We start from the raw sequence: 21850 nt of genomic DNA, 5'->3' as shown, positions 1-21850 counted from the left end.
TCGCCATATATATTTTATAAATTACTAACTAGCTCTACCTACGTATTGAGCACTTTTGAAGTAAATACTTAAAGTTTACGCATAAATCTATACTTTCATATATTAAATTATGCGAATAAATGAAGTAGTTATACATATATATATATATATATATATATATATATTACAAAATATTTAAAATATAATAAAAAAAAATTACATGCGTCGGCCGGGAGTCGAACCCGGATCGATTGCTTGGAAGGCAACCATGCTAACCGTTACACCACCGACGCCTGCCTTTTTGAGCTAGTAATATAACTCTATACATTTTTAAAAACTGCTGATGCTGAGCTTTTCCTGAATAAACATAAAACAACTAGCGTAAGCATTTCTCAGCGAAACGCGAATTTATTTTATTTTCAGTCATTTATGACTCGCATAACCTAAATTAGTCAAAACAGTTTCTCAAACTTTTGTTTCGGAGGGAGGAGTTTTACCGGGGAAAAAACGCCCTCGACAACGAAATCTCTTGTGTTGTCTCCAGCCACTTTTCTATTGTTTCTTCTCACAGAAGAGAACTTTCTTATATAGTCCAGTCAAATTGTGGCTGAACCTCAAACAAATTGCTAACAAAAGTTTTTAAATTGCATTGTGGGCAAGAATATCTCCTCTTTCAGATAAAAAAAAAAAGTTTACCAAAATTGACCTTGCGGAAAGGGGTCAACGACCGCCATCTTTAAAGGGTCCTCCCGATTCTAGTTTCCCTCTCTCAACTCAATTATTGTAAGTATATCTTCAAAAATAACAAATATATCAATGTGAAATTTTATAAATCAACAGTTTTCATGAAGTTGAATATAATTATAAACTCATTGGTTTGGTTTTATTTGATTTTGGTTTACGGCATATCAACCCTTTTAGATTATTTGATACTAGTCCAGTCAATTTAGCCGTTTTTTTTTGTCTTAACCTCAAATAAATTGCTTACAAAGGTTTTTAAATTGCATTGTGCGAGAGAATATCTCCTCTTTCAGATAAAAAAAAAATGTCTGGTAGTGGTCCCCCTTCGCCAATATATCACGAAAAACACTCGTCTATCTGAAACCGCTGTTAATAATGTTCCCCGCTCTTTATCTGTGCCTAAATCAAAACGCGGATTCCATGAACAAAGCTTCTTTCTTAGAACTGCACGCCTGTGGAACTGTTCCGTTTGCCTGCTTCCCACCGGACTACAACTTGGATGTGTTCAAGTCCAACATAAACGAATTCCTGATAAACCGCCCCTTTAAGTAAGACATTTTATCAAATCTTCATTACTAACGATTACTGCGATATTATCTCATTGATTACTGTACACGCAATAACCCTTATCCATGAGTGGCTTCCGGGCCTTGATAATAGGTGATTACCATATAAAAAAACTTTCGACAGAGGTGACAGATTTTAACGAGATCGGCATCGTTTTGAAGTTGGGCCCTTCGGACAACAAATATCGAAAAATTGGCTAAAAACATAAATTCCTTCACCCTCAACTGGGCACTTTTTACAAGGAAGGGTCGCTTTTTTCTTCGATATTCTCGAGTCATACCCTCTGTTCGATTGACTAGCATTAATTTAAACTTTCGCCACTTCCAGTTTGCCGATGGACGCCATGACAAAGACGTTACGTTTTTTCAATGTTCTTTTCCTCCTTCGCGGTACGGGTTTGACCTGCCTGCCCACTACCACTTTTATAATTGCTGCTCAATACACACCTCCAAACACCCAGGCAACGTCGCCCACCCAGTCTATATATATATATATATATATATATATATATATATATATATATATATATATATATATAAAGGGGAAGTAAAAAATATATATATAATGCAAGAAAAAGTGTATATGTGTGTATACTATGCTTAACTATGATCTCTCAGTTCTTTCTTACTGCTTCGTCCTACTCTTAGCCTACCTTTGTTAGCCGCTTATCCATGGTAAGTTGGTTACAATTTTATTTTATATTTACATTAATCATTTCTGTTACATTAAGACATAAACATAAAGCATTTTGTAAGTTAATTCAACGTTTTGAATCGTCTATAATCTTGCCGCTTTTTTGTTAATTTATCGAGTGTCTGTGCGTGGTATCCTTTCTGCTTTCTCTCCCTCCTAGTTGTAGACATTTCGTACGATAGCACTCTCCTAAGCGGCGAGTACAACTCTTTTTTTTCATTGCTTTATAAACATTTATTATTATATATAAATTTTCTTGTTATTGGTGTTGCATTTATCTTTTTCTATAATTGTTGAGTGTAATTAAAGCATGATTTGAGCTTGATTTGATTAAACAGATTTTTGGTGAAAGGGCTGACCCATTATATTATTCACCTCCTTTCTCTTTTCTCAAAAATCCTGGAGTCCTTAATTATACAATCTCTAGTCCACCAGGTCACAGTTGCTAAACTGTTGTCGGGCCAACAGTGTGGATTTAGGCAAGCTGGTTTTACTGCAGATATCGTAACTGTAATCTCTTAACGTATATATTATGCACTGGATAATGAAAGGACGGCTGTTGCATATATCTCAGGCCTTTGACAGAGTACGACAGTATGGTCCTTACATGAAAATCTGATCATGTCTTATTACTGGACGAATACTTAATATCAGAAATCTTCTTAAGTAAAAGAAGAACCCAGGCTGTCCTCGATAGTCGAACGTCAAAAAACAATATGATATCAATGCAGGTGTGCCTTGGGCTTGATCCCTGGCCTTTATTTTTCCTGATATTCATAAATAACCTCACTGACAACATTTTCCCCGAGATGTGTATATTTGCTGACGACACCACGCTCGATAACAGACACAAGATGAGAACGAATGAACACATATCCAAGGCAATAGCGAAAAAGATAGAGGAAACCTCCAGTCTGTAGTGGGATAGGGACAAAAACGGATGATAAAATTCAGTGCTGCCAATACTAAGCTTAATAATTACAAAAAAAAACTTTTTCAACCATTATTAGCGATGGTTAATGATTAATTGCCTGAAAGTACTTCGATCAACCAACCTGTCCCATTGGTGAAATGTTGCATCCCTCTTTTACAAGCATTTAAATGGTATGTGCTCAGACGAACTACAAGTCCTTGTACCCTCTCGACGTAAATAACACCAATAAATCTGACAAGCAGCATAATTCCATTCCTACATATTAGAGATCCCCAAATGCCAGAAAGGCTTCTACTCTAATAGTTTCTTTTAAGGGACTACTAGACTTTGGAATTATCGTCCGTCTTTGCTTCTCTGACTGTAAGTTCAAGTATAATGTAAACATACATCTTGCTGCTCAACTCCCTACATAGAATCTCTACAAATTAGGACTAAGCCTTGCACATCAAATTTGTACTGTGCTTTTTTTTTGGGGGGGGGGTGAAAAGTCAATAAAAATAATATTATCAACATTAAATTCTACTGATTTACTGCAGATCAGCATAAGTTCAACAAATACATTCGTGTGAAAAATAAAGAAGTGTAGAATAATGAAGAAAAAAGAAGGAAGTGTAGAATAATGAAGAAAATTTTCTGAAGCCCTAAAACTCGCTAGTTTTTATGGTACTACTCCCGTTTTTGTAGCTTTCCAACTTATTCAGGAAATATAAATAGCAGTTACTACTTTGGATGGATCCTAGTACCTTATTTTAAAAGACAATAAATTAAAAGAATTTACATCGTAAATGAGCATTTAGATAAACTAACGCCAACTACTGATGCGTCAGGACTCTAAGGTCTGTTTCGAAAGTCCATATTCATAGTATAGAATATACAGCAGAATGGAATGTTCCAACACGAATTGCGTTTATTAAATAAAGTGACAATTTTTATATCTATGCTGTGAATAACAACAAAATAAACATTGGACCTATGTCTTTAAATTTTGGTCGATATTGTTATCCAACCCATGGCCACCCAGGGTATTATAGCTAGCTTTTTGATAAATACCAAGAATTAGGGCATTACGCTCATAAATCATCTTCTATAATATAAATCTCACCTGACTGTTTAAATGGAGGTATGAATGTATGTATGCATGTTTGTATGTCTGCTTAAAACTTTCGAACAAAGCGATGAATTTTCACGAAGTCGGTATCATTTTGAAGACTAACCCATCATATGACAAATATCGAAAAACTGGGCAAAAACATTATTTTCTTTACCATCAACTTGACACTTTTCTAAAAGGAGGGGGTCGTTTTTTCGCCGATATTTCCGAAAAGCATCCCTTCTTTTCGGTTTTCTAGCCTTAATTTTAAGCTAACTCACTTCCGGTCTGGCGATGGACGCAACAGCAAACACGTCACGGTTTTTTTATCACGTTCTTTTGCTCCTTCGCGGTACGGGATTGACCCTGCCTGTCTGCTTCCTCTTTTTTTTTTACTTAATACACATTTCCAAACACCTAGGCAACACCGGGAACCCAGGCTAATAATCTTCTATAATATAAATACCGCATGTCTGTTTAACTGTATGTATGTATGTATGTCTCGCAAAAACTTTCGACTTGAAAAAAATCATTGAAAATGTTATATCTATATCATGAATTGCTAGATGAAAGATAATGTTTTTAAATTGCAACAACATGTACATTACATAAAATAAATCCAAGGTAATTTTTTTATTCGATTTAAATTCAATTTTTATACCTTACTTTGTAAAATTTATAAAAGTGCACTTTGAAGATAAATACATTTCAAATTGAATCTTGTACTTTTATTTTTAAAGCCTACAGTAAAAACATTTTGTTTAACAATTTTCATTGGATGATAGGCTTTTCTAACTTGTATCTTATCTTTTTAATATTATATTTTAAAACTCTCCTTCTCTCTATTTCAGTTTGTATTTCTCCTCACACCATAACTCATTTTTGCAACCCCCTCTTTGTATTATTACAGGTCTGAATATTCTCTCTGTTTCTGTTTGTATTTCTCCTCACACCACAACTCATTTTTGTAAACCCCTCTTTGTAATACAGGTCTAAATAATGAGAAAATCTGAATTTTTATAACAAAAACTTTAAAATAACATTTTTAGATAAATATTTTTAAATTTCTTTCAGAATGGAAAATCTTTAAAATTTAATAACGTACATATTTCGTATAGGTTTCATTAAGAAATATTCAGTACATAACGAGAAAAATAGAGATGAAATTTTCAAAAGGACTGTATAACTGGTTACGGTCAATAGTAGTCCTCGCCAGCGAAAGTCTTGGTTATTGTTATCTGTTATTATTATTATTTCAGACATTTTGTGTTCTGCCTTTTCGCGCGAGGACTAATATATATATATATATATATATATATATATATATATATATATATATATATATATATATATACAGGTGGATGCAAAAGTAGGTATACAGTGGTCAAAAAAAGAAAAAGCGTATAAAGTTTAATGCATTTATTATACAGACAAACAAATGTTGCATAAACAAGTAATAATTAGCACGTATAATAAGAAAAACATGTAATAGGAAGCCCTATTTCCGCAGGTATTCAAATTGCTTGCCGTCAGTGTTAACATATTCCTCTAACCGAGAACGAACACTCATGCGCACTCTAGAACAAATACTTTATCAGCATCAATTTCCTGACAAGCTTCCAAAATGAACTGAATCATGTTTTCGACAGTGCGATGCTTGCGTGCAAACACCTTATCTTTTACTGTGCCCCCCCAAAAAGAAATCCATAGGAGTTAAATCTGGCGAGCGTGGTGGCCAGTCGATGGCGCCACGGCGTCCAATCCATCTGTTGCGAAAATTTTAAGTCAAGTAGTGCTGGCACAGTGAGTGCAAAATGAGGTGTGGCCCCGTCTTGTTGAAAATAAAAGTCATCATTTTGGTATTTTTCACGTACTTGGGGTATTATTGTATCCTGCAACATGTTTAAGAACACAGTTTGATCAATGCTTGTGTGAAGAATAATGGGACCAACAACAGCTTTGCAAGAAAGCCCGGCCCATACTGCTACCCCGGGTTGATTGAGTTGTTTTTCAATAGTGATGCGAGGGTCTTCGGTTGCATAATAAAGGCAATTGTGTCGATTAACGGCACCTGATAATTTAAAGTTTGCTTCGTCAGACCATACAATTTTATTTAGAATACCGTTACCTTCAAGTTCCTCACTCAGGATGTTTTCAGAAACTTGTAAACGACGATCCGAGTCATCTTCCAATAAACAATGTATCAATCGAGGCGTGTACATTAGACTAGCACGATTCATCAGGCGCCCCAATGATCTACGCTCAATACCAAGTTCAGATGAGGCTCTGTATTTCGATTTCTGTGGGCTCTGAGTGAATGCCTGAGCAACTTTGAATTCATTTTCTTGTGTGGTCACAGTAATTGGGCGACCACTTCTCGGTGCATTGTGGATACTCCCTGTCTGTTCAAATTTGTCACACAGTCAATAAACCGTGAGCCTTGTTGGGGAAGGTGTTGCAAAGGTTTTGACCCACTGTTCTCTTACGCGTTCACTATTTTCTGTCTTCCAGTATTGCTTTAATATCCATTATCGCTCTTCGTCAGTCAAATTACCGGCCATGGTTAAATTGCCAATTTAACTGAAAAAATAAAAATAAATGATTCAAAGTACATGCACTTTAATCGAAAGGAAATTTAATTAATAAAAACAAAAGACTAAAAGTATATGCATTTTTACTTTAAGGTATGTAGCTTTCAGTTCAATAAAATGTCAATAATTTCAATACTGTATACCTACTTTTGAACTCCCCCTGTATATATATATATATATATAGCCAGTAGAGTTTAGTTTCCTAGAAGTACATCCAATGAAACCACACGTGTCTACCAAAATAGTGCTCAATGAGTGAACAGAGCAGGTATATTAATTTTATTTATACAAACATTAATGGCTACATATGTGCATACATGTTTCTGTAATCACCCACGTTGGGGGATTACGTCTTCAGGCCAAGAACTACCTTCAAAAGACTTTTGAAGGTAGTTCTTGGCCTGAAGACGTAATCCCCCAACGTGGGTGATTACAGAAACATGTATGCACATATGTAGCCATTAATGTTTGTATAAATAAAATTAATATATATATATATATATATATATATATGCTTTGAGAAGGAAAACCGAGAATTAATAAAATAGTAATCAAAGTTTCGTCCATATTTCAGGGGACATCATCAGGATTTCGTCGGAAAAATGTAGACGAAAACGATCACAGACCATCAGTGAGTGAAAAAGGAAAAACTCCTAAAATCCTTCCCGTTCTAGACCGAATCTATAAATGTGCGTGTGGAAAGATTGGATTATTCTATGCATATATATATATATATATATATATATATATATATATATATATATATATATATATATATATATACTAGCAGCTGTACCCTGCCACGTGTTGCTGTGGCTGAAATTGGTGCCATGGAAAAAGTTCCAAAATGAGAAAATGCACGTTTCCTATAGGTTTAATTCCACATTTTGTATGGGTACAACGTTTTTGTTTTTCCATTTTCTTAGCTGATGTAGAGATTTTCTGGTTTGGTGACTCTTGAACACATAACATAAATTGTCCATGTGAAAAAACAGTCAGTGCGTAGGTGTAAGCCAAACAATTGTAAGGATTGTTCCCTGAGATTTGTTGATGGTTATTGCAAACGACAATAAAATTGGAAAATGCAGTTTGCTAAACTATAATGGTGTATCTGGTTGAATCATAGGAATGGGTGGAATGAAGATATTTTCACCTGTGCAAGGTCCTGTTAAGGTTGCTGTTTCTTTTTTTTATTGCAAGCCATGTGCCATTGCAAAGCTTGGATTGGTTTATATTTCACAACATGATAATTAGTACACCAATTTTCAGTTGCAGTATATGCGGAGGCATCCCTGGCAAATCTAGCTATTGGAAAATTAACCGCATTATCTGCTTCCACACCAGTGTCGATGGATGTGTATGTGCCCCTTTGAATTTTACGTTGAATAATAGCGTTAAGTACATGGACGTCTTTGTATTGAGCTACAAGAATTGCTCGTTTACTCAGTCAAGTGGAAGTCGTATAATTAATTTGAATATCTGGAAAAACACTTTTGAACCAATTCCTCATTTTATGTAATAAAATTACAGAAGTTTAAAGTCAAAGAATGTCGTCCTTAACTCGGATCAGCCAGCACTTTTCCGTGCCCAATTTCCCACTGCGGATCGAGCAGTCTGCAACTTGACATGCATAATTTGAGTTAAGTTTAATGTCTTCACATGACACCAAAAAGTAGAGTATTTGAGGGAAGCATTTATTTCATCTGCCGGGGTTGATTAAGAATTACAGATAGCATTTGTCTGAAATCTCCTGTAAGCAATATTACTGCATTTCCAAATAGTCTGCCATTGCCACCAAATCTTGCAAAGATCGACCAAGAGCCTCAAGTAATTATTTGCCTACCGTTGTGATTCATCCCAAACAATAAGTTAGCATTTCTGCAATATTTTTCACCATATTGGATTGTTTTGAGATGTTGAACATGAGATTTTTATAAAATTGAATGTTTAATAGTAGTTTCAAAGTAGAATAAGTAGTTCTATTTGATAGTAAGATCGCAGGTATTCCACATGCAGCAAGGGCTATGTCATTTTGTCACTGAATGGTTGCCAAAATCAAGTTAATTAGAAAGTTTTTACCAGTTAGTCCTGGTGTTGTTCAAGGTAGCAGTATTTTCCAAATAACTTCTATTCTCACAATAAGTAAATTAGGAGACTAAAATAGGATTTATCCATGTTTGACAATGCCATATTCACTGTAATTAATTGAGAAGACTACAATAGGATGAGGGATTAGAGATGGCCAGATAGACAGGAAGATATATAGATAGAACAGACAAAGTGAGAGAGAAATTCAGAAAGAGAAGGAGATAGAGGGAGATAGAGCGAGAGTTAGAAAATGAAAGAGAGAGCGAGACAGAGGAAAGGAGAGAAGGGGAGAGAGATACAGGAAATCAGAGAAAGAAAGGGGGCAAGGAGAGATGGAGATGGAAATTAAATATATATATATATAGAGAGAGAGAGGTAGAGAGATGAATGGAGAAGGTTATTAAGAGAGGAAGAGAGGGGGAGAGAAACAGAGGGTGAAGTACACTTCTCCGTGTTTTTCCTCGATCAGTAGAGGAGAAATACTTCGAGACTGGGGCAATTTTTATTTTTATTACGATCCAAAGTAACGTTTTTTTTTCGGTTGCTAATTAGTAACCGACTGGGTTATCTGTACTTTCACCTAAAAATTTAATAAACAAAAAATATTTTAAAATTGAATTCAACGTGTAAATACTAATTTTAAAAAAAAATTGCACGGTAACGTAAGTGCATAAGCGCCACTTTAGTTCAAATATTTATTTTCCAAAGACTGATTGAATGAATTAAACTTTAAGTGTTGTGTAATTATTTTTTCAGCGTTCGACTTTCACCGGCGCATGACGTCAACAGCCGGATAAAGTCGAGCGTTACCGAGGAAATAATAACAACGCTATGTGAAAGAAAAAGTAAAGTAAAATTTTAAATAAAAAACACACAAAAAAAAACTACCGGTCATTTGTATTTCTTAATAAAGGTTTGTAGAAAAAAACATGTGTTTTTGTCACAAAAATAACGTTTTAGCATTTTTGCAATAAATAATAGCAACCTCGTTAATTTTTACGACGTACCCCAGCAAACGCCTCAACCTCCTCATGTTAAAAGCGGCTTTAGGAATACACCCTACCTCCCCATGTTAAGAACGGCTTTCGAGGTTTTGGGGTATATATATATATATATATATATATATATATATATATATATATATATATATATTGCCGATCCCCGGCGAGTAGGGTTTTTTTTTATTCGTTATGTTGTTATGTCCAGGCGGAACATGCATATACCGATCGAATTGTTTGTTTGTTTGTTTCTTTCTTTCTTTCTTCTGTGGATGTCATATTCCGAAGAAATTCCAGATGCAAACTGAGTTACGTAAAGTACACATACTTTTTTTTTTTTTTACTTATTCTTTGTTTATTAAATTTACAATTTCTCTGGTACTCTTTTAACGATTTAAAAAAAAAACATGTTTTATACGCACGTGTAGTCAGAATCTTTATTTTTCGCTTATTCAAAATTGAAAAGGAACGAAGTCGAATAATAGTTTTTTTTTTTTTTAATTTGGTAATACTTTTTACATTTTAACATTCAAACACAGAGTTAGATGAGAAACAGTCACCCTTAAAAAATTCACGGAAAACGGGCGTGTAAATTTCTAGTTTATCGATTTGGAATAAACCAGACGTTATATATATATATATATATATATATATATATATATATATATATATATATATATATATATATATATATATATATATACATTGAAACATTATTCATAGTCACATACATTTACTTTTTTTGATCCTATTTATTTTGTTGAAATTATGAGGAGACACGGTTAATAAATAATAAATAAGATAAAAAAAGTAAATGTGTGCATATACATATGTATATTAATAATGTTTTAATGTTTATATATATACGTATATGCGTATATATTTATATACGTATATATATATTTATATATGTATATATGTATATATATATGTATATATGTATATATTATATATGTATATATATATGTATATATATGTATACATATATATATATATATATATACATATATTTAAATAAGGGAGTAGCCACCAACAATGTGTATTTTTTAACATTATTTTATTATTCCGTGTCTTGGGTTTTGATTGAGAATTATGTTTGGATCATCGTAATAATGTTTTTTAAGTCATTGAAATCGTTTACGCGTGTTTCAGACGGTCTGTGATGCGTCCTCGCATATATATATATATATATATATATATATATATATATATATATATATATATATATATATAATCCAAAATTTCCACACGCTCATTTATACATTCTGCTCAGAATAGGAAGAACTTAATGATTTTTTTTACTTTTTTACACGCAAGTGGCCTGTCTCTTGTGCATTTTTCCTACGGAATCCTGATGATGTCATATGAAATGGGGACGAAATGTTGAGTACTATTTTATTTATTCTCAGTTTTCCTTCTCATGATATTTAAAATAAAACTAAAAGTTGAATAAAAAAAAAAGAAAATGACGTGCGTCGGCCGGGAGTCGAACCCGGATCGATTGCTTGGAAGGCAACCATGCTAACCGTTACACCACCGACGCTTTCCTACTTGACAGAAGAAATTAACTCGATATATATCTTAGTAAATGACTGTTTCAAAGAATGCTGACGTAGTTTCCTGTTCTCGAGTGGACATAAAACAACACATGTCAGCATTCCTCAGCGTGAAAAGTAATTCGTTTTATTTTTATTCAGTTGTGCCTCGAATAACCTAAATTAGTGCGTTCAAATTTCTCAGCATTGACGGAAAGGAAAAAAAAGTCTCTACAAATGTATTCAAACATTATAAGGCTAACCCACTTATTGTAAGCTTGTTGGCTCATTTTAGGAAAGTAAAATTTCCTTTTTCTTTAGGTTAAGATCGTGGAGTACAAGAGTTGAAAAGTGAGTACTCTGGTCTGCTAAACTTGCCTAAGCAACTCTGTTGGCATTCATCGCTGAGCGAGCTTCAGGCAATTAGCAATAAGATACCCACTTCTCAGAAGTAGGAGGATAATCCTTTGAGAGTAGGCACCGAGAACGACGCAGAATAAGAAAACTACTTCATCCAACATAGAATAACTCATCCCCACAATGACTTAAAAACTGTTTGTTTTAATACCAAGGTGAAACTGCCGGCAGGTCGTTAGTTTAGGGACACACATAAAACATTATACTCGATATTTCACACACGCTATGGGAATACTTACTAAATGCATTTTGTAAACATAAAAAAATATTTTAAAAAATATCTTAATCGATGTGTACATGCGTCTAATAAAGGCATTTCTTATTACAAAAGTCACCACATATGAAGGCCAGGAGGCAACTCGAGATTAAATGCCAATGCATATATATATATATATATATATATATATATATATATATATATATATATATATATATATATATATATATATGAAAACCAGATTGGAGGTGGAAGGACCTATTAATTATAAAATGAGATATTGTTATTTTAAAATAAAATATTGCTATATATATGGAAAATAGATTGGAGATAGAAGGACCTATTACTTTTCATATCGTCGGATGTCATCCATCTTAACAATCATATATATTATAAAATAGCGTAGTCTTCAAGTTCAACTTAAGCAAGTTCTTATTAAATCGTCCTAGTAAATAATCTAATCATACAAAATTATCACCACAAACAATTATTACGCAATCGAACCGATGACTGCAATACACACATTAACCCTTATCCTTGAGTGACCTCCAGGCCTTGACATGTGGTAACCCTTTGTAACAAAATCCCTTCTATGAGAGACAGGTTGCACTAAAGAAAAATGCAAAGGATAAGCTTGATAAAGTTGGAAATAACTATAAGATAAATCTCACCTATATTTAAATGTATATATGTATGTATGTATGCATGTATGTATGTGTGTATGTATGTATGTATGCCTAAAACTTTCGACAGAGGCGACGGATTTTCACGAGATCGGTATCAATTTGATGCTTGAGATTTGGGAACATATTTTAATCGTTTTTCGGCCAGCAATTATGCTGTCAAATGGTCAAAATTCAACGATTTTACCTTTGAAAACTCTACCAAACTCCTCCGCTAATTTTGACGGTTTAGATATAGGTAACTTGAACATGGATCACACGTTTTAATGTGAAGTGTGCTGATGACAATAAATGTAAAGGTGGTCAATATTGGGGTCAAAATTAAAAAAAAAAAAGATCCCTGCGGTCTCTACCAAATTACCCAGATGGTTTGAATATTTGAAATTTTACATGAAGTGTATACAGACATAGTGCAAGCAAAAAGTTTAGCTGCCAAGGAGTCAAAGTTAAAAACATTTGACCTTTGCGGTCTCTAGCAAACTATTCAGCCAATTTGTGTCTAAACATTTAAAATTTTAGATGTAGGTTACCTTGACATGAGCTAAACTTATATATATATATATATATATATATATATATATATATATATATATATATACTAGCAAAAGTACCCGTCGTTGATAGAGTTGAAAAACAGCCAACAGAAAATGGACTCTGATTTATGAAAATATGATAGGTTATGAAAAGGAAGGGTTGTAAATTTGGGTTGAATTTGGGGGTATTGAAACCAAAGCAAAATATCATGAAAGTAAAAATAAAATAGATAAACCCCATAATTTATTATACCATAGCTGTTCACACTGAAACACTTATCACAATATTCTGTGGATCTATATTAAAAAAAAAAACTTTGTTAAACTTTGTGACATCTTTCCATTCTATGAGGGTCAGGTGCGAACGAACACCCCATAATTCTATTATACCATATTTCTTCAAACAGAAACATAATTATCAAAGTATACTTACGCAGATAGATATGAAAAGTGTTTATTAAAGTTTGTATCTTTGGAGGATAGGCGCAACGCCGACCCCACAATTTTATTATAGCATCCCTATTTAAGTTAAAACATACTTATCAAATTATTCTTATATATATATATATATATATATATATATATATATATATATATATATATATATATATATATATTAAAAACACTTGTAAACGCATTTTTAAATCTTTAATTCTTTTATTTCCATACTTTGTGGACCAGGCGCGAACGCAAACCCCACAATTTTAATGAAGCACCGTTCTGCCAGATCAAACATACCCATTCTTTTGTCTCAATACAACTTCTATCATTATATGTAATCAGTTTTTTAAAATAATCAGCCATATAGGAGCCTGTTCGTGGCCAGACACAGACACATACACACACAGACACTCAGCTTTATATATATATATATATATATATATATATATATATATATATATATATATATATGAATTTGAGGTTACTAGTTTTCAAAGGTAAGAAAACCAATGAAATATTACGAGGTTTATCCAAGAGTGCTCAGTACGGAAGTAGAGCAAGTTTCACTTTGAAGGTGTCTTTACATAAGCAGAAATTGGTTGCTACACAGTTATGAGCATGTTTCGGTCTACTAGTATTTAGTAACTATATACCTCTTCAGGCAACAACGCTTATATTCAAAAACGGGATTCATAATGAAATGGGAAAATCAACTTACAGCAAAAGAAGGTGTTTTGTAAAACCTTGTTCTCCGCACAGCTGAACTGCACCTCCTAACCTCCTATTTTTTACACTCGCATGGGCAGATCATCATATAATGATTAGATCACTCTGGAAGACATTAAGAACATTTAAAAATAATTGATACATTTACAGGATATTTTTCGCGGTTAACGGTGGCCGAATGGATTTGGTCCATGCTAATGGAGTAAGCGATGCCTTCCTTTCTTGGTTCGAGTCTCTCGACCGGCGTTAATCGCGACACACTGCATTGATGATTCCCAAAAGATGAAACAGTAGTGTCTGTAATTACGCAATAATTATATATATATATATGTATATATATATGTATATATATGTATGTATATATATATATCTATATATATGTATATATATGTATGTAATTATATATGTATATATATGTTACAAGAACAGAAGCCTGTTCTTGTAAGTGAGTAAATATGAAATAGGATAGTCAAGGATTCGAACTTGCGAAGTTAGACTTGGAATTAGGAATTCCAATCATAAGTTAAAATAAATACAGAATGTTATTGAAGATAAGGAATGTGAAATTGCCATTGTTAACTCACACAAAATAGTTAGATATATGTTTATTGAAAAAAATGTAATTATGAAATTTGTTTCTATTATAAAAATCAAAATTAACATAAGGAATTAAAAACGGACAACGGAAAATGTTATTTGTAAATTGGGTTACGAAAATTAGGTTAGAGGGTCGGCTTTGTAAGAAACACGTTAATAAATATGTATGCTTAAACACGGAGGCATGGCCTGCGATGTGATCTGAGAGACACATGCTTGATCATGCAGTGACGTTATGAGTTATGAATTTAGATGGGTTAGAATCAGAATGAGACAGTTGGAAGGAGCGAGAGGAGTCAGTTAGGAGAAGCCAGAGCAGGGATTCAAGGCACCCTCTAGGAAGCGAGAGGTTTTTAGAGCTAACCATGTAAAACTTTGAATTCCTGAAATACAGAATCATTTCTGACCGGTCGAAGAATAAATAATCATCATGTTTTTTATAACTGCCGTCTTTCTGTGTTTATCATTCCAACGAGTAAGGTAACGTGTTTATATTATATGTACCCTGTCTATATCTCACCAATGTCTTATCTCCGTCCCTCAACAATATGAACACTGACAATAAATACATGTAATATCTAGCAGCCAACAACATGATCACACACATGCACACAATAAGACTCTTCCTAATACTAATATAAACAATAATAACAATACATAATAAACGTCATCTGAAATATAACTCTTATGCAACATATATATATACATATATATATGTATATATATACATATATACATATATATACATATATACATATATATACATATATATACATATACATATATATATATATATATATATATATATACATATATATATAATAGTGTGCTTGTTTTGTTAGTGAGAGAGTGCATGTATGACCTGTGCATGTGAATTCAAATCCGATAGGTAATTTTACTTTTACTTGACGGTGATGCACTACTTATAAATGCGCATAAGTCACTTAGGATAATCTTTAAGTGTTAGGTAAGTGGTGAGTCAATTTGATCAGTACTGGTGGACGTTTGCTAGCGCTAGATTATTTAAGAGGACTGCATAACAGGAACTTATCAACATTAGATTTGAAAATGTCCATGCTATAGTCAGCAGGTAAGCACCCCCACGATTTTGTGGTTCACAGACAGAACGTTCTAGGAAATAAACTTTTTTCATTTTTTTTAATCTTTAATCACTGGCTACAGTTAATTCTTGCAAAGAGTACACATTTAAACATAGATTACTTAATTTATTTAATCTTATCATTTCGCTGCGATTTACGCTTCAGTATGGGGAATAAATTCCTTCTTTGCTTTCTTCGCAGCATTTAAGCATTTATAACAATAATACAATTCTCTCCAATAGGTTTATACAAGTAGTCGTTGCTTGATAAAAGTTTTAAGCTCAAAATATCAATGCTGACGACCTTTGGGGATCCAACGAAATAGATGTACTGAGATGTAAGCCACTTTGCAGACTGTTAGCAACCACTGTAAAAGAGTAACAAAGAAGGCAAGAGAGTTGTATGCTCAATCCATTAAGTCCAAAGTAGCTGAATAGCGACTTTGTTTCCAAACGTTTTGGCAAATAGCAAAGAGATTCCTGAACAGACGCGTATGCTCTATCCCAACCATCATCGATGGACCTGACGTAATCTCATCTGCATCAGACAAAAACAAACTCTTTGTCAAGAAATTTGCAGATAATTCAACTCTATGTGATCACCCCCTCCCCCCCGGGTATTTCCTACTGTATCTGAAAACACGTTATTCGACATACAAATTCGTGCAGTTGCCAGGCTAATCCAAAACCTAGATTCCAGTAAAGCAATTGCCCATTCAACCAGAACTAGCTCCCATACTTACAAAACTGTTTATGCATTGTCTTAAGAATTGCTTTCAAACACCCTGTAAAACCTCAGTGTATGTCTCGTATTTAAGAATTCAGGTGATCGGTCATCTTCCCCTCACTACAGACTAATTGGTCTCCTACATGTATTGGGTAAGTTACTGGCATCTGTGTTAAATAGAGAAGCAGCAAAAATAACCTCCTTAGTTACATGAACTATGGTTTCCGTTCTGCTAGATCTAGACCAGATAGTCTAACAGTTATATCTCATAGGACTAGCGAATCTCTTAACAAAGGCTTCCTCTCTACGGCAATTGCTCTTGACATATCAAAGGCCTTTGAAAGAGTATAGTCCACAAGATCCCCAGCTACGATATAGCTAAAAATGTCTTCTCAATTATAAAATCATTTAGCTCATTAGAATAGTGGTTGATGGGCAGCAATCAGAAGCTCACAGTATTAATGCTGGAGTTCCTCAAGGGTCAATTCTGGACCCATTTCACTTCTTAATCTGCAATAAATCCCAAATTACATCTTAAGATCATTCGTAGATATTTATGCCGACACTACCATCTATGGCAACACTTTACAGGCCGTAAATGACGAAGATCTTTCTGATTCTCTCTCCTCTGATCTTGAGCGCGTAGTACGAAGGGGAAAGAGGTGGCCGGTTAATTTAAATGCATCTATAACCGAGCTTCTATCTTTACATCATAAACGCTCTGATCTCTGTCTGGTATCAACTGTAATGAATAGCTCTCGTCTTAGGGAGGTTCCATTTTTGACAAGCTTTTGAATCTTACCTTCACTCCTAATCTGAAATGAAACACGTACATCAAATCAGTTACCAAATTGCTGGAAAAATGGTGGGATCATTCTACTGCTCCAGTAAGTATCTCACTGCTTATGCAATTCTTAACCTCAATAAGAATCAAGTACGTTCAAGGATATTGGACTTGCCACATCTGAGTAGTAGTTGAAGTATCTTATCCTGGCTTGAAAAAGTTAAGAATTACTTTGTAGTCTAGTGGGGGATGCTCTTTTCTCTTCCTTGCAACCTCTTTCCCACAGAAAAGCCGCTGCGAGCCTGTCTCTGCTTTATCATTGGTTTGATGGCAATGTTTTCCTGAGCCCCAATATATGGTCCCCCCTCGTCAAACTTTCACGAAAAACCCAGGTCTCGCCTAAACCACTATACATAATTTGCCGCACTCATTTCCCTACTTTCTAGCTGACTATAATATGGTTTTCTTCAAGTTCAACATGAACACGGTCTTGATGAGCCGTCCCCTTCTGTAATTTAATTCACCAAATTTCCACTACTAACAATTACTAGGATATTGTCCCATTAACTATTATACACTCTTTAAACCTTATCCTCGACTGGCCTCCGGGCCTTCATAGGTGGTTAGTTCTTTATATAAAGAAAGAAAACCTATATAAATCGGCATTTTCAAAGGTGAGTGTTACGGTAGAAAGAAAGTAATAATTTACCGTTGCGAAAACACAAAAAAAAAAAAAAAAAAAATTAGTCGATAAAATTTGTCAACATCTATGAAAGCTAATCGCTTTGTGTTCTGATCAAATTTAACCACTTTTCCATACAGGAACTACATACCGCGATTAACCCGAATAGCTGTAAAATCCCATCATTTCATTGTTTATATCCTTAGATGTGGGAAAACCTTCTGTTCTAATAGTTTCTAACCGTGCTAGACTTTGGAATTCTCTTCCTGTTTCCCGTTTCCCCGATTGTACTAAGAGACAGAAGCTTAAATTTGATGGAAACAGATATCTCTCTGCTCAGCGCCAAATAGTTCCCTATATATAACAAAGAGCGGACGCGCGTGTGACAACTGCAACAGCAGCAGCAGCAGAAGTAGTTGAAAGACTGCCAACGCATGCAAATGACCAAATCCTACACTAGGTGACGTCATGAAGAGAAAGAAGGAAAGAAAAACATTCTAAAACTTTATCCGAGAAGGACAGGTAATAGACGTGTAACAAATGTGACCTGAGAGCGACTAATAAATACGTCATTTAAACATGGCTGAACAGAGAGAGTGTACCACGTGTTCGATACGGCAGAATCTATTTAAGTATATTGGAGTACGAGAAGACTTTTGAACAAGAGTCAAGGCGTTATTCTGGAAGTACCTATAAATAAATATTTGTTGTTATCTGAAAGAAATGTAAATCGACTACTTTCATTGCCTTTGTTTATTTTTTTTTTGCAACTGTCTGCATATATATGGCTCCGATTGTTGACATGTATCAACTACATTACACGTTGACATGCTCCCAATAGCAGTCTCTTACATCCCAGTTGATATACGCTTTGTTTGGGGTAAAAGGAAAACAGTAAAAACTAAGCTCAAAATCCTTAGGTACCTCTCAGAGCACCGTTTCATCCATAACAAACGCTCGTCTAGCTACAACAACTATCAACAATTTCCCCCACACTCTAACTGTGTCTAAAATTGAACGCAAATTGCTTGAACAAAGTTTCTTTTCTTGAACTGTCTGCATGTGAAACTATCTCGTTACTTTTCAGCTGACTATAATATGGTGGTTATTAAGTAAACTAGGGCGTTTGTGCAGATAAGTAATTTTTTTTTTAAATAAATCATTTCAGGAGAAAACATAATAATACATTTACATGCCCTGGCTAAATTAGTATAAATTCCAAAATTTACGAAATATTATACAGTAGATGTGGTAGATGTATTTTTACCACACGAACACACCAAAAAAATCATACATAATTACACTCTGATAATTTTGTGCTTAAAAATGGTGGTTTTAATGCGGAATAGTTGCGCGACAAAGTCTGTATGACAAATTGATTTGTCTCCCTTTAGTTATATATATATATATATATATATATATATATATATATATATATATATATATATATATATATATATAACTCATTTTTTACCTGCTTTCCGCTGAACATTTTCCTTTAAAATAACAACTTTTATGAGTTTTAGGTATGCTGAAAACAAATATCACATTTAATTTTTTCAGAAATAAGTATTTTGCGGATATTAAGCAATGCTATTTCTTAAGTTATTGCGTTGGCGCTTGTGCATAGTTTCTCTGAGTTGTGTTTATATGCACGGTCGCCACCACTACCATAAGAAATTACATTAATTAATATCCGAAAACTACCTATTTGCGTTAAATTCAAATCCGATATTCTTTTACATATTACTCGAAAACCTTTAGAAGTCGTCATTTTAAAAGAAAAATGTTAGGGTTGAAACCGGGTAAAAATTTACCAAAATATATGTGAATCAAAGAAGATAAGTCCGTTTTGTAATACAGAATTAGTCGTACAACTCTTCCGCATTAAAGCATACAACAAAACTAGATATTACGATAAATTCCATTTTTACTTTAATTATTTATATTCTTTTCTCGAGAAAAACCTTTCGTAATTTTTAGAATTTATACTAATCTCGACATGACAGGTAAATATGCAAGAAAATTGTCACCTGGTTTAAAATATCACTAATCCGCACAAGCACCTAAAAATCCTACTGTATCACTCTCTTAAAATAATATAATTCTACCCAATTTCCACCGTCATTAATCCTCGAGTGGACTACTGACCTTGATAAACGATAATTCTGTAAGTAACTGTGGAATTTCCTTCTTGCTACCTACTTCCATGACTTTACTGATATGCAGAAGTCTAAATGTAACGTAAACAAACATCTTGTGAGTTTTTCCTAGGCATAGTCTGAAATAGTAGCGCTTTAGGTTCAAGTCGGTAAATGTAAGTAAAAAAAAAGTTCCTTGTCAAAAAAAGAAAAAGAAAAAAACAAATCCTAGTAGGAGATTGTTACAAGGCTCCTAAACTTAATATTCACGGGCAATATGAGCTAGGACACATGAATTGAGGACAGTGCGAAGGCTGCTGCAACGAAGGTGGGTTCCCTTTACCGAGCTAGAAGACTACTCAGACCTGAGAGTATCCTGTACATCTACAAGGTCACCATTCGTCCATGATGGAGTATTGTTGCAACATTTGGGCTGGTGCATCTACCACTAGCCTCTCGCTCTTGGATAGGGCTCAAAACATAGTTTTAAATCCAAGAGGCCACAGTTTGTCAACTAAGCTTAAACACCTGTCCCATCGCCGCAATGTTGCATCTCTGTGCCTGTTTTATAAACATTTTAATGGAATGCGTTCTGATGAACTCGTTGCACTTTTGCCTCCTCGATGTAAATATCCCCCACAAACCTGCTTAGCAACAAAATCTTACCGCTTCATTATTGAGGTCCTTAAATGCTAGTAAGCTTTCTACTCTAATAGTTTCCTCGAACACCTAGACTATGCAAAAAAAGTTCGCCCCCAACCGGCCACCTTTACAAATGCCTTTTTATGGTATATTTTTTATCACGAGAAATTTCAACCACCTGCCCACCCCCGCGGGAATTGCATTTAAAAATAAACGACTGTTCTTTCCTTTTTCAGTTTCAGAGAGAAAGTTTGTGTTTGCCTTTTGTCTGGCACGTGTCAGCCAAACTCACACCCATACACCAAGACGCTTGGGTCTGAAAAACTAGGCCAAATTTATAAGGCTGAGAAATGCACTTAATTTATTTCTCTTCTTTCTGTTTTATCAAGAAAATAATAAAACAACGTTACCAGCACTTTTTAAAGACCAAACAGCCGCGTTTAATTTTCTCATGAATTTTATAACAACGTTTACTACATTTCGCAGGCAAGCGTCGATGGTGTAAACGGTTAGCAGTTGCCTTCCCAGCAGTCGCTCCGGGTTCGACACCCGGAGGACGTACGCCCAACTTTTACATATATTTTAAAATATGCTGACTACCTATGCATATTCTATTAAAAACCATTGTCTACCCACAGTCATAATCTTCTCAGTATATCTCTTTTCCCGAAATTATGTAGTGTATGTGTATGTCTGTCTGACAATACGTCGCAATAACACGACAAACACTCACAAATATGTTATTTATTAATTTGATTTTTTTTTTCTTAGAATATGTTTTTGAATGACTGTAATTATTCATACGAAAGTGCATTTTTACCTAAATGCGAGTTGGGAATAATTTTCCTTTTACAAAATTAGGGAGTGACTTCAAAACAATATATATATATATATATATATATATATATATATATATATATATATATATAAAATAAAAATAATAAT

General features: G+C 34.0%; 2 non-coding genes across 2 annotated transcripts; both read right to left on the bottom strand.

Moving 5' to 3' along the window:
• Positions 1–200: 200 nt before the first annotated feature.
• Trnag-ucc (transfer RNA glycine (anticodon UCC)) lies at positions 201–272 on the bottom strand. The gene has a single exon. It is a non-coding gene; the product is annotated as a tRNA-Gly (tRNA).
• Positions 273–11152: 10880 nt separating this feature from the next.
• Positions 11153–11224, bottom strand: Trnag-ucc (transfer RNA glycine (anticodon UCC)). The gene has a single exon. It is a non-coding gene; the product is annotated as a tRNA-Gly (tRNA).
• Positions 11225–21850: the final 10626 nt, after the last annotated feature.

The sequence above is a fragment of the Euprymna scolopes genome, chromosome 30 (assembly GCF_053919585.1).
Source record: "Euprymna scolopes isolate OS-2025 chromosome 30, ASM5391958v1, whole genome shotgun sequence".
In the NCBI taxonomy this organism is placed as follows: domain Eukaryota; kingdom Metazoa; phylum Mollusca; class Cephalopoda; order Sepiida; family Sepiolidae; genus Euprymna; species Euprymna scolopes.
Note: the sequence above shows the minus strand (reverse complement) of the source record. Positions and strands in the feature narration are given on the sequence as shown.